At 40.2% G+C, this 12,345-nt stretch overlaps 1 long non-coding RNA gene across 1 annotated transcript; it reads left to right on the forward strand.

Annotated features, from left to right (window-relative positions):
- The first annotated feature begins 464 nt into the window (after window positions 1-464).
- LOC121074838 lies at window positions 465-7,618 on the forward strand. The gene is made up of 3 exons (XR_005822559.1): window positions 465-1,290; window positions 4,212-4,917; window positions 7,518-7,618. It is a non-coding gene; the product is annotated as an uncharacterized LOC121074838 (long non-coding RNA).
- Window positions 7,619-12,345: the final 4,727 nt, after the last annotated feature.

Raw genomic sequence — 12,345 nt, forward strand, 5'->3', positions numbered from 1 at the left:
GTGTGTTTGTATGCACAGTACTAACCTCTTACAAAATAAAGGTCGGATGGACAGACTGACACATGCCCAGTGACTGTACCCAAAAACGTGTCCATTCCTTTGGAATGGACGTTCAAGAGGAAACTCTTGGCACTGCGAAGAGGGGGTCTGCAGGTGACTTCATTGTTGTGCATCTCCTGGGTTGCCATTGAAAATTCATCTCCATTCACAATTAGGTCTTACATTCCAGTCTCTTTGCAAAAATGGTAAAAGAGACTTCTCACCCTCATTCTCATCCATTTTCTTCTTACAAAGGAGTACAAACACTGACATTTTAGTATTTCTGTAGGAATTTGCCTTGATACCCATGAAGTCTACTTGAATGATACAGATTTTGTACTGAACCTGCTGTGTTATTGTACCTGGGACTATCCAATGCAATGAACCTTGGATCTCACTGATTCCCAAAAAGGTCCCAGCAAGTTTCGTATCAGAGCACTGTTTCCCATGTAAAACCACATCCCAGGATTGGCCATGGAGCAAGGCAGCACTGGTGCTGGCCTGGCTACTTTGTCAGTATTGGTTTTATACTGTATGTATTTTATTGTATTAGTCCTCAAATAACTATGTAATAAAAGACATCATTGAGACCACCTGAGTTCTCACATGACATCCTAACTGGGAGGAAGGTCCCTGCTCACCTGTGGGACCTTATTGACCGTGCTTGCTAGTAAACGTTGACAGGCTAGGCTTAGTGTGCAAGAAAGCACAATGGCATTATGGAAAAGCAAAGGACAGAGAAGTGCAGGGAGCCACAAGGTGGCCCCACGAGAATATCGCTGCCACCCAGCTGGCCCCAGGCCGAGTCTTCCCTTCCCCCTGCGTTTTGGGAACACGAGGCTGGAAAATAGGGATGCCCTCACCACAAATGATCCATCGTTAACTTTCTGTCGGTCAGTCATAGCACGACTAATAGCGTTTTTATTCCAGCAAATGGCAGTTATTGAGGGAAAAAAAATATCCCACAAGTCATTTCAACAGGACATGTTAGCTTGATGCATGTTTCCACCCTGAGATATTACTGGCAGGGCCTTTTTACTCCATGCCGACCACATCAGGTAAGTGCTCTACTTACAGTATGGTTGTTTTGTATTAAAATAAAAACCACAAGGTACCACTGGTAGCCATTGCTCTACACAGAAATACTCCTTTCTAGCCAGAAATTAACCTGGATACCTTTTTGTTTTGTTTTCTTTGTCTTTTGTTTGTTTGTTTGTTTCAGGTGAGAAAGGAAATGTTGGTGTGTATATGGTAAGTTCCAGTGTTGCTTCGTAAGTATTTTCCCAGTTGTTCATGAATTGCTCACAGAAGCTTGGGGAATTTTTAGACAATTCTAATGAATGTGTTACCTTTCTACCCATGTCTCATCTCATGCCCAGTGAAGAATTATATTTATTTTGCCATCAGGAATCATTTTATGCAGCCATCTTTAATGATTATGCCCCCGATATAAGGGTCATAAAGGACTGAAATAAGAAATGCAGGCTGATATCAAACTAAGGATCATTTCTAGAAATGCTTCATATGCTTCATGCATTTCTAGAATTCAACTGAATGTTTCGAGCATTTTTTATTACTACTTCTGAATCCAAGAGAAAAATTCAAAGTGACAAAATACTGTTTTATTTTAAAAAGAGTAATCCTATTTCCTTTCATTTTCAGGAGGGATTTTTTGCTGTTATACAGACAGCTTGCTGAGTGTATAGGATAGAAGTGAAAAATATGTTTTTTGAGCTTTTTTTTTTTTTCCACCTTCTGTCCTACCTCCAGTTTCATGTAGTTGTAGATAAAGGCTTTGAGCATCTGGGAACTCAGCAAGAGCCACAAGGGATGCCTTCCATAACCTTCAGCATTGCTCAGCACCAGGGCAGCAATCCCCCACCTGGAACTGTAAGTTTTCCTCCAACATAGGGCTAGGGTTAGACAACATTAGTGTTTGTGATGCGAGGGAATTTTTAAAATGTATTTGAATCAAGAACCAGATATGCACTTTAAACTCCTCAGAGCTTGGAACTGTTTTGTTCTGATATTTATTTTGTTCTGAAACATTTCCACTTAAAATAATTGAGCCCACCATGTGGGAGTGGCATCACTCCAATGCTCTAACAGTGCAACAGATAGATAAAGACAAGTTTAGTGGGATGCAGAACAATCAGGTTATTACTTGAATTAATAATTTAGCAAATACACTAATACATTAAATGGTTGCCTATCAGACAGCTTTGTCACAGCCCTTATCACTGCAGACTGTCAAGGGCAGCAAGATAATACACCAGAAAAGTGAAAGTCCAACAGGAACTTGTGGTGCACAGTGTCTTTCATCCTTCTGACACCTGTGCTGTGGATGTTGTCCCAGTGAAGTCAATGCGGTACCACAGTTTGATTCCTTTGCTTTCTTAATATAGCCTAATAGAAAATTAGAGACACCTTTTATTTTTGATGGTCTGCACAACACATCATTCTCAATGTCCTTCATCCACGTGGACATTTGTCATCATTGTACTATCAGACCTGTGCTCACATAATTAAAAACACATGGGAAGTGGTACTGTGCTTCGTGTTAAGGAGACCTTGAACAGGCGTGTTTTTTTCTGGCTTTGCTAACTAACAGCAAACAGCGTGTGACGGAGAAACCTTAACAATTCAGGAGAATAATGTGAGGCCAAGAGACTAGAAAAAAAACAGGGCTTGGAAAACTGACTGCAGGGAGCAGTGCCTGTGTAAACAGACAGGGTGTGTCTTCTGGCACAGGCTTTGTTCAGAAACAGCAGAGAACGCTAGGCTGATAAACTGACGTTAAATGTGCTGGTAAGTGTTACATCTAAAGTTGTACGTGATCCACAAAAGCTTTTTGTAAGCTAAAATTGTTTGCTTTTAGCTGCAGTAGTTGGAACCAGTGGCACATAGTAATTTTGCCTTGATTTTTTTTGTTTGTTTGTTTTCCAGCACAAAAAATTATCTCTTCCTATGGTTATATTCACACGACTTCCACGCTCAGACCAGCTGGGAGACTGTTAGCATAAGAAGGTGTGGTTATATGGCTGGGGGAAAAAATAGGCGTAGGTGTGACCTGACTTCATATTAACCTGCTTGCAAAAGCAGCCTCAAAATACTTTGTCTCAAGTGCTTTGAGTCCTTTGTTCGGTCTACTCTTGTAAGGACCAGGTTTGGCTCATTTTAGGAACAATGCATTTTATAGTTGAGCTGTCACCACCGTAAGACCATTGTCATGATGTCAGTGAAAGGTCAAATGATTGTGAAGTTAAGGAAGAGGAAGAACCCGACCGAGATGAATCACTGCAAAACTATAGGGCAGCTTTCAGGAAAGAGTGAGGCTGTCATGGGAGCAGAACGGGAAGGGGGCAGAGGAGGGTGCAGGGAGAATGAAATATTCCTAGCAAGATAAATAAACTCTTTCAACTAAGTGTTCAGTTTAATGATGTGACTTGCGGAAAACGGACTCCACAATCAGTAAGATTGTAAAGTAGGTATGTTTATTCAGCGCTGGGCAGCACAAGGGGTAGTCCCGCCAAAGTCGTGTGTGCCTGATGCGGCAACTTGGCTTGGTTATATGCAGTAAAGAGTTACATATGCATGAAGTTTCACAATACGCCTATACATATTCATAACCTGTCCTGTCTCCCCCCCCCCCACACTTCATGTTAAAATTAGTTCCAAGGAGTCATTTCCATAAACTCCTCCCATCTGCGCTTGCGCAGTGTATTCTGGTGGCGGTCGCTGGGGGTCGTGGAGATGAAGATTGATGGCTCTTCCTCGTCACTGGTAGTTGACCTCTTGTCTTTGCACAGACTCAGTTGCTCCTTGGCTCTTGTCCATCTGCAGGACCAGTTTCTACCAGTTTCTTAAGATAGGCTCACACTCTTATTAGGAGACTGACCTTGGTAAGGGGCCCAAGGCTTCCTGCTTTAGTTAATTTGCACAATGCACCATAGTTAGTAAAGACACTAAGTATCATCCTAGTTTAATGCCGTCAGCGCTCTATCTCTACTTGATAAGATTCTCCTAACTCCCTCTCTCACATGTCTGTATAAATATAAGCTCATTGGAAAAAATATTTCATTACAGAATAAACATCTGCTTGGTGTAGTCACAGTTTTCTAATGCACTGTTGATCTGTTCAAGCAATAATGCTCTGTTATTTTGTACTTAAGGAATATCACTGAGAGAAGATGATGAAGGAAGGAAAAAATGTCTTAAGAAAACCTGCAGAAGTAGGTGGAGGCACTGGCTAAATTCCTCCAGATCTGAATTTTGAAGGTCTGCCTAAAGAGTGTGTTGGTTCCAGAAATCTGCAGGGCCTACCTGCATGGACTTGTGGACCGGCTCATCCCACCTCACCCGCAGAGACTGCAAGTCTCTGATGATGACTGGAAGATGCTGTCTCCAGCAGGAGAGAGGGCCCCTTTCCTGTGTCAGGCAGCAGGGCACCAAACCTCCTCCAGCAGCACCTGCAGACCTCCTTGCAGCGGGAAGCACCAGCAGCCTTCTGCAGGGAGCTCCCAGCAGGACCTGTCCTGGCACAGGCACGGACGCTGCGTTCAGACATGGTTAGGAGAGGGCATCTCCTCCACCACTGGCAACCAGCAGCTCAATTATGTTCGACAGCTGAATCAGGAACTGGCTGGCAAATACAATTTATAGTGCCATGTGAAAGACTAAGCCAGGGAGAATGTCTCCAGGGCTGTGAGTAACAAATCTGGCAATTTTGGTTCAAGAACTAATAGGGCTAAATTTGAATCCCACGAAAGCTGTGCTCAGGATTTCTAACAAATGGTCCCAGCCTGAGAGTGAGTTTTCTGCTTCGATGAGCAATTTCTTCATGTGTAATTACTCCATATCCAAGGCAATCCATATGAGGTAAAAGAGTTTACTGTAACTGACATTGGTATCTAGGACTTAACAGGCTTTATGTCTGATGTAAATCTGCTTCATTTTCCTTATGTATTTTCCTTCCCAGCCTCCAGACCTCCCTGCACCTCCCAGCTTTCTGTGAGCAGCAGTGCCTGGTCCTGGGTTCTTAATTGACCTGCAAGTTCATATCATAAACCCTTTCAGATCAAGTGGCCCTTCTATCTTTACAACTTCTTAACTATCTTCTTAACAAATGAAGTCCTTAGTGACCCCAGTACATTCTTATCAGATAAATCACTTATGAAATAAATCTTTGACTTGGACTTTATTGGTTTTAATAACATCTTGTGCTTAGCCTGGTTATGTGTTTAGGTATTGCAACATTCATCCTCAGGTTGATAAAAAGAAGCAAGTGCCAGTGTATTTTACAGAGCAATCAGAAACCAACCCCATTTGTGGTTTCACCTTCCTTTAGTATCTCCATGACAGAGATAGGGTGCAAGGTTAAGGACAGTGATGTAAAGGGCATTATATTTTTCATAATACCGAATTCAAAAACAATGCAAGGATTCAAAAAGATTAGTAACTGTAAATGAAAGCAGGTGTGGGCTGGGTGCTTTCAGATATTCTTTGCTGTGCTGGAACAGAGGTGGGCTGGGGAGTAGACGGGATTGGCACACAGCTGCCCCTTTGTGCCATTTCATGTAGCTTTCAAAAAAGGAGATAGACACCAATTCAAGGCCTCAATGTCCCAACATAACTGAGTGGCCACAATTCCATGCTTGTGCACCTTAGCAATGCCAGGTCTGGAGGCATTTGGCCAGCACAGCCCCTGCATGCTCCTTGCTGGTTGTGGGGTCATGCTGCAGGGAGGGCAGTGAGCTGGGATGTGGGCACTGCATCACTTCTGTGGGGTTGGAGGTTGCCTGGGACAAGGCTTAAATGCAAGACCTTGGCTTGTGCAAAAAGCTTAAAAACAACTGTGGACAATTTAAATTGCCTGGAAATTCAGAGCACACGCTTTGACATGTGGAGCTGCATTGCATGCCTGCGGGGTGAGGTGTGGGGATCTGGCTGGAGCTGGCTTTCCTGATGTATTACTTAAGCTTGTATTACTTACGCTTTTTAGGAAAAAATCATGACTATGAAAATGGTGCCCATAATATCTATTTGCAGTAAGAGTTTTGCTTTAGTGGAAAACAGGATTTACACAAGCTGCATTTTAAATTTGTGGTATCCAAGTTAATCCTAAATGTTGCAAACTGTAATGGCCTATTTCTTTGTTGAGTTGTTCTTTTCCTCCCTATACCCTGGTTTCTCACCCTAAAGCAGCTTATGCTGGTTTGTATTTCAGTGCTGACATTCAAAAACGTGTCTGACTGTCCGCAGTAAAACTTTATTATAGCTTCTTCCTCAGCATAAGAAATGGGTTTGGCACAAAAAACATTCAGTAGCAAAATCAAGTTTGTTGCATTGGTTCTACTGCTGTTCCATTGTTGTTTTCCCCGTTAACCAACTTGAGAAAAATGGCCGCCCATTCACCCTGGGAATTGCTTTTCCTGTTTAGATGATTATCTCCACTGGCAGTGCCAGCCTGAGGAAACATGCCGCAGGTCAGTAGGTGAGGACCAGACCACTGCTTTGTGTGATTTGGAATTCTTAAGCACAAAACCCTCTTATCAGGATGCTGATTTAACAAAAATACAACAATACTAATATCATTTTCACCCATTTTGTTTCTCAAAGGAGAATGTAAAAGTAATTTGTTAGACTACAGGCGTGATGGCTAACCTGACATCGCTAAATGAAATCAGATAAATTAATAGTCCTGTTACCACAGATACAAATCTTTAATACAGAGATAATGTGTTAGCTGCCTCTTCTGGCTTCATGAATACAGTTTTTATTATCTTAGGCAAGGCCTAATCACAGAGCCAAAAAGAGAGCACAACAGGGACTTGGGAGATGTCGGCTCATTTCTCTGCCTGTCAGCTGTTTTTGTGATGGGATCCATTTGCCCCAGTTCCACATCAAAGAAATAATAATAGCAATTTATCTATTAAAAAAAAGTTTAGATTTAAACTGCCTTTTACTACATGTATGTCACCTCTGACACGCTAGTGGTTGTTGGGTATTATTAGTCTCATCATGTTTTATCAACATGGTTGATGTCTCATTGTCATGGTTGGGTAACACAGGATCCAACAAGGTATCAGAGAGGCTGAAGCAGTAGTAAGTGATATTCTGAGTATGATGAACGTATGCAACGTACATCAAAAATGGGGTCAAGAACCTGCAAATAGTGTTTCTTTTCAGGTAAGTGTGATAAACCTAAAGAATAACTTACTAGGAGCACAGTCGCTTTCTCACTTCTTTTGAAGCAATTCCAATCTCTGTCCCAAATGTTTAAGGCACTGATTAAATCTGCTCACTGGAACAAATAAAGAGGCTCTGTGTGATCACTGGCAGGCAAACACTGACTGCCAGTTGTGACACCAGTGATTTCCGTTGGATAAGAAAACAAGTTGGGTATTATTTGATACAGCAAAGACTGATGATTTACGTTGCATTGTATGAAACACAGCATATTTCTTCTGCCCCTGCAGGTGATTAGGTTTCTTCCTACTGAAAAATGCCTGAGAGGAAGAGGAAGGGATATAGTGCTAACTCTGCTCTCCTTGACAAGACAAAGATCATCATGTAAGAAATAATGAAAAAAAAATGAAATGAAAAGAAAAAGAAATAATACCTACATCAAACAGCCATGTTTGCTAGGCAATAGAATTTAAATTTCTGGGTATAAGTCTGAACTGAGCTAATTGCAACTATTTCATTTCCATTAGAAAGGAATACTAGTATAATACACTACTATGGATTTATGACTTTCCAACCATGTCAACATATTTCTATACCTATTTCTTACAAAATATTTAAAACCTATATCTTGTTATTCAGTATTAATCCTCTTAGTAGATTCAATGCAGATGTGTGGAAAAATGAGAGCTCCAGATTAGATTTTTATGTACCTGAGGAAACCAGCAAAATAAAATCCCCACATTCTTGACATGTCCAGTGTCTAAGTGAAATTTGGTACGTGACTAGAATTTTTTGTTGAATATTGTAATAAAGACCATATTTGGGGAAGTAGAAGTTATTTTGGGAGATAGAAGAGAGAGGCTGTAGAGTATATAAGGCTTCAAAGTGACCTTCATTTACTCATTTCTGTTTTCTTTAGTAGGGATTCAAATTTAATTCCCAGTCTTGGGATATACAAATGCACAAATTACTGTGATTAGATTTGTCTGTTTTAAATTAAGAAAAGCTTGCTTTACAGAGACATACATGGACACCAGCAGCCCCAGCATGGATTACATGAATGTATAGAAAAGGATGAAAAAGGTGAGTTCACCAACATTGCAATCAACACGAGCCAAATTGCTCCAAGTGCTTTTTTTCCTGAACAGTTCAGCTTTTATTTCTTCTTGTTCCCATAACTGTGGATTACGTGTGTGTGTATTTATTTTCCCTCTGAGGTGGTGCCTTAAAAGCAAAGTAAAATTATTTCAAATATCATTTATTGCCTTTTTGATGTGGACACAAAGCTTGGGGTTAACACCTGTACTTATATATGTAACCATGTATTCCATGGATAAAAATGAGTGTGTAGCTAGAAGTATAGTTACTGAAAAAGTCAATTATAATTCAAATTCATCACAATTTAAATATTTATTGTACTGCTTGAATTTTGTGGTTCAAACCTTTGATGGATGGGGGAAAATATTCTGCGTTTGGAGATAGAAAAATGTAAATATAAGGAGAAAAGCTAAGCTTTAGTGTTGTTTTTTTTTGTTTGTTTGTTTTTTTTGTTGTTTTTTCATTTTACAATCAGCTATACAATGTCCTTTCATCCCGTTATCTCTGGGAGAGCATGTTGTGGCAGGCAGCTAAGCATCACACAGCCATTCACTCACTCTCGCATAGCGGGATGGGGGAGAGCACTGAAAAAAGGTAGAACTGTGAGAACTTGTGGGTTGAGATAAGGACAGTTTAATAAGAAAGGGAAGAAAACTAGAATTAAACAAAAACCACAAGAGATGCACAGCAGAATTACTCACTACCAGCCAACTGATGCCCAGCCAGTCCCCAAGCGGCAGCAGCCACCCCACCCTAGCCAACTCCCCCCGTTTTATTGTTCAGCATGATGCCACATGGTGTGGGACATTGGCCAGCTTGGGTCAGCTGTCCTGATTCTGTCCCCTCCCAGCTCATGGTGCACCCCCAGCCTCCTTGTTGGCAGGGCTGCATGAGAACCCAAAAGTCCTTGACATAGTGTAAGCACTGCTAAGTAGCAATTAAAACATCAGTGTTGTTGACGTTATTTTCACCCTAAATCCCAAACAGCACCATATCAGCTACAGTAAAGCAAATTAACTCTATCCCAGTTGAAACCAGGACAGAGAAAAAGAAAGACTTTGAAGGAGCAAATGTTGTTAGGTTTGGGTTGTGTTTCTTTTTCTATTGAAGCAGAGTAATACATTTTGATAAAAATTTTGTTTTGTTTTGTTTTTGTTTTTTTTTTAAGTGAATGTTAAGTACTGTGGATCTGTAAACAGCATGCACTTTAATATCAACGTCACCGTAATGTGACTGAGAGCTCTCTCTTCTTGGGGCTTGGCGTGACTGCAGGCAGAGGCTGAAGGCCGAAGGAGTGCTCCTTGCCCCGGCACTGCTCACGTGTGGGGCTCCGGCTCAAGCAGGCAGAGCTGGGACAGGCAGAGGCTGCTCACCGAATGGATACTGCTCTTTGCTGCTGAGTTTTAATACAAGGTTGACTTTGCTGCAATCCGAAAAAGTTCCTACAACTTTTCCAGATGTATGCAAGTTTTCAAATACTTAGCGTTGACATCCTGGGCCAGCTCTGATGGTATCAGGGAGACCGAGCAGCTCCATCAGCACTGCAGCCTGGATGTGTTTTTGTAGCAAACCACACCGTGGTGTGTGTGGCACAGCTATCTCAGGTCACACCACTGGAGCAGCATGGACTGGATCCCTCTTGGATGAACCAAAACCAAAAATCTTCTCCAGGAGCGCCATAACGCCCTCCACCACGAAGGGGAGGTTCAGACTCTCTCAAAAGGCCCAGAGACAAGGTGGTGGCTTGGCATGGAGATGTGCAGGCTGAGCAGCCTCATGTTGCTGTACTTGAGGCCTGGCTGCCAACTGCTCCATAGCCACCTAATGCCTTGGCTTGCATCTTCACACACTGCAAAAAATGCTTTTGAATCACATTACAAGAACTATGATTCAGATAATAAGACTGGAATTTAAAGCACTTTCTACTTGTTGATACATATTAAGTATTTTCTTACTGAATTATCTGTGAGTAAAGGTCTCTAAACAGAAATTTTGTGTAAAACTAACAGTCACTAAGAGGAAATGTCTGTTTTTTCAAAAACTGTGTGAAAACTAATCCGAGAAGACTGGGATTTCATGAGGTGAAATACTTTGTATTTCAGTTAAAGGTCTTCCACTATTTCACTTAATGATAACAAGATTGCTTCCAGGCATTCAAGAAATTAAGTAAGCAATATACTTTCTCAGCCTAATATATTTTTTCTGACTTTTTTGACAGTATGTTTTGTAGGAGTGGTTTTTATTTTATTATTTTTATTATTATAAATCTGCTATCCTGAAAATAAGACTTGGATATTGTATCTCATTATTTTTTACCTCCACCTGTACACATTATATATGTAATAATACCCAGTCTTCCGAATGACTTTCAACAATAAGAACATATGTTTAGAAGTCCCTAAAAGTCCCTAATACTTTTATTAAACCAAAATTAAAAAAAAAAAAAAGTTCAATTTATAATGTTCACTGAATGACTTGGGAATCAAAAACATTAAAGAAATTAGAAGGATAATTCAGTATTAGATTCAAAGCTTAGGAAAATATTTTGTTATTCTCTGTAACATGTTAGAAAAAAATCTGGAATTTAAATAGTAAGATGTCATTAATATGTAAATAACAATCCATTACAGTAAAAATAGACTACACATTTGTAAACAATAGGACTTCCATGTAAATCTTAAATGGCATGTAAAGAAATGTCTCTGCAAGCTGATCCTCTGCAATATGTTTTACTAGTTTATCTGTAACACTGAAATATAATGTAATTAATGTTGACAAGCATTGCATAAATCTACAATGACCCTTATAAAATCAGGCATTTCACTTAAATAAATCCATGGTTTATCTAGGTGACATTTATGTTCACTGCATCTTTTAATAATCTTTAACCTGAAAATACTTGTAATATGTTTGGTGATAATGCAGCTTTTCCAATAAAAAGCTGAGCTGTAAGTGAAGGATTTAACACTTCCCTGTCTCAGTCTGACCTGATCCACCAACAAATGGGACACTTTTGATGAAATATAAATGTCTTTTATACATGTTATCTATATAAATAATATATAAAAATATAAAAATTATATATTACATATATACACACACATACATAGGTATGGTAGGCCTTTGGGTCCCAAACTCCATGTGCTCTTACATGAGGGACCACCAGCAGCTCTCCTGGTACTCTTTTTGGGCCTTGGCATGCTTCATCACTGATGGGCTGTTATAAAGTCTGTGTGGCTCCACAGACTTTACATGGAAACAGGAAAGTACAGTAAATTTTGGTCCACCCACAAAATCTATTTGTATACAGGCAGTTTTGAAATTAAAGTGTTCTCTGTCCTGCTTGGCCTAATATAATACAGGTCCCCTTTCCTTACCATATTTCTCGCAATCATGTTCTGCGTCTGGAGTCTGCATCATGAAGCTGCCTCTTTGTAAGACTCATTTTTGGGGGAGCTATCCAGAGGCAAATGTTCTTGAAATAAAACAGCTTGAAAAAGAGACAAGAGACTTTTTAGAAACTTTGGACCATTTCAGACTTAAAAACAGTGTTTCCTCAAGTGTTACAAATCCATGGCACTGTCCATTATTTCTCCAACTAGTGCCATTCTATTGGTAAGTACTATGATAGTGTCAGGCATTAGAATGAACCAAAGGCAAGGTAATCATAAATAAAATAGAAATAAATAAATACAAATAAAATAAAATACAAGCAAAACCTATATATATAAAATGTTTTCAGGAAATCTTTCAGAAATAGTGTTTCAGGGTAAGAACTAATCAAACATGTTTTAGCGATTTTTTTTTCCCATTGTGATATGTATTTACAAGAAACCAGCTGTCTTTGCTGAGCATTTAGGTATTACTGGAAAATGTGTTGGCAGGACGTGATCTTGTTAACACCGTGGGAAGCCTAGGATACGCTTTTTAGGCTTGTAGCTGAGTGTGAGTAAGCATTTGATCCGCATGTAAAGCCAACACCTACACGGGCAGGGCCGGACAGCCAAGCCTCCTTAACGT

The sequence above is a fragment of the Cygnus olor genome, chromosome 9 (assembly GCF_009769625.2).
Source record: "Cygnus olor isolate bCygOlo1 chromosome 9, bCygOlo1.pri.v2, whole genome shotgun sequence".
NCBI lineage: Eukaryota > Metazoa > Chordata > Aves > Anseriformes > Anatidae > Cygnus > Cygnus olor.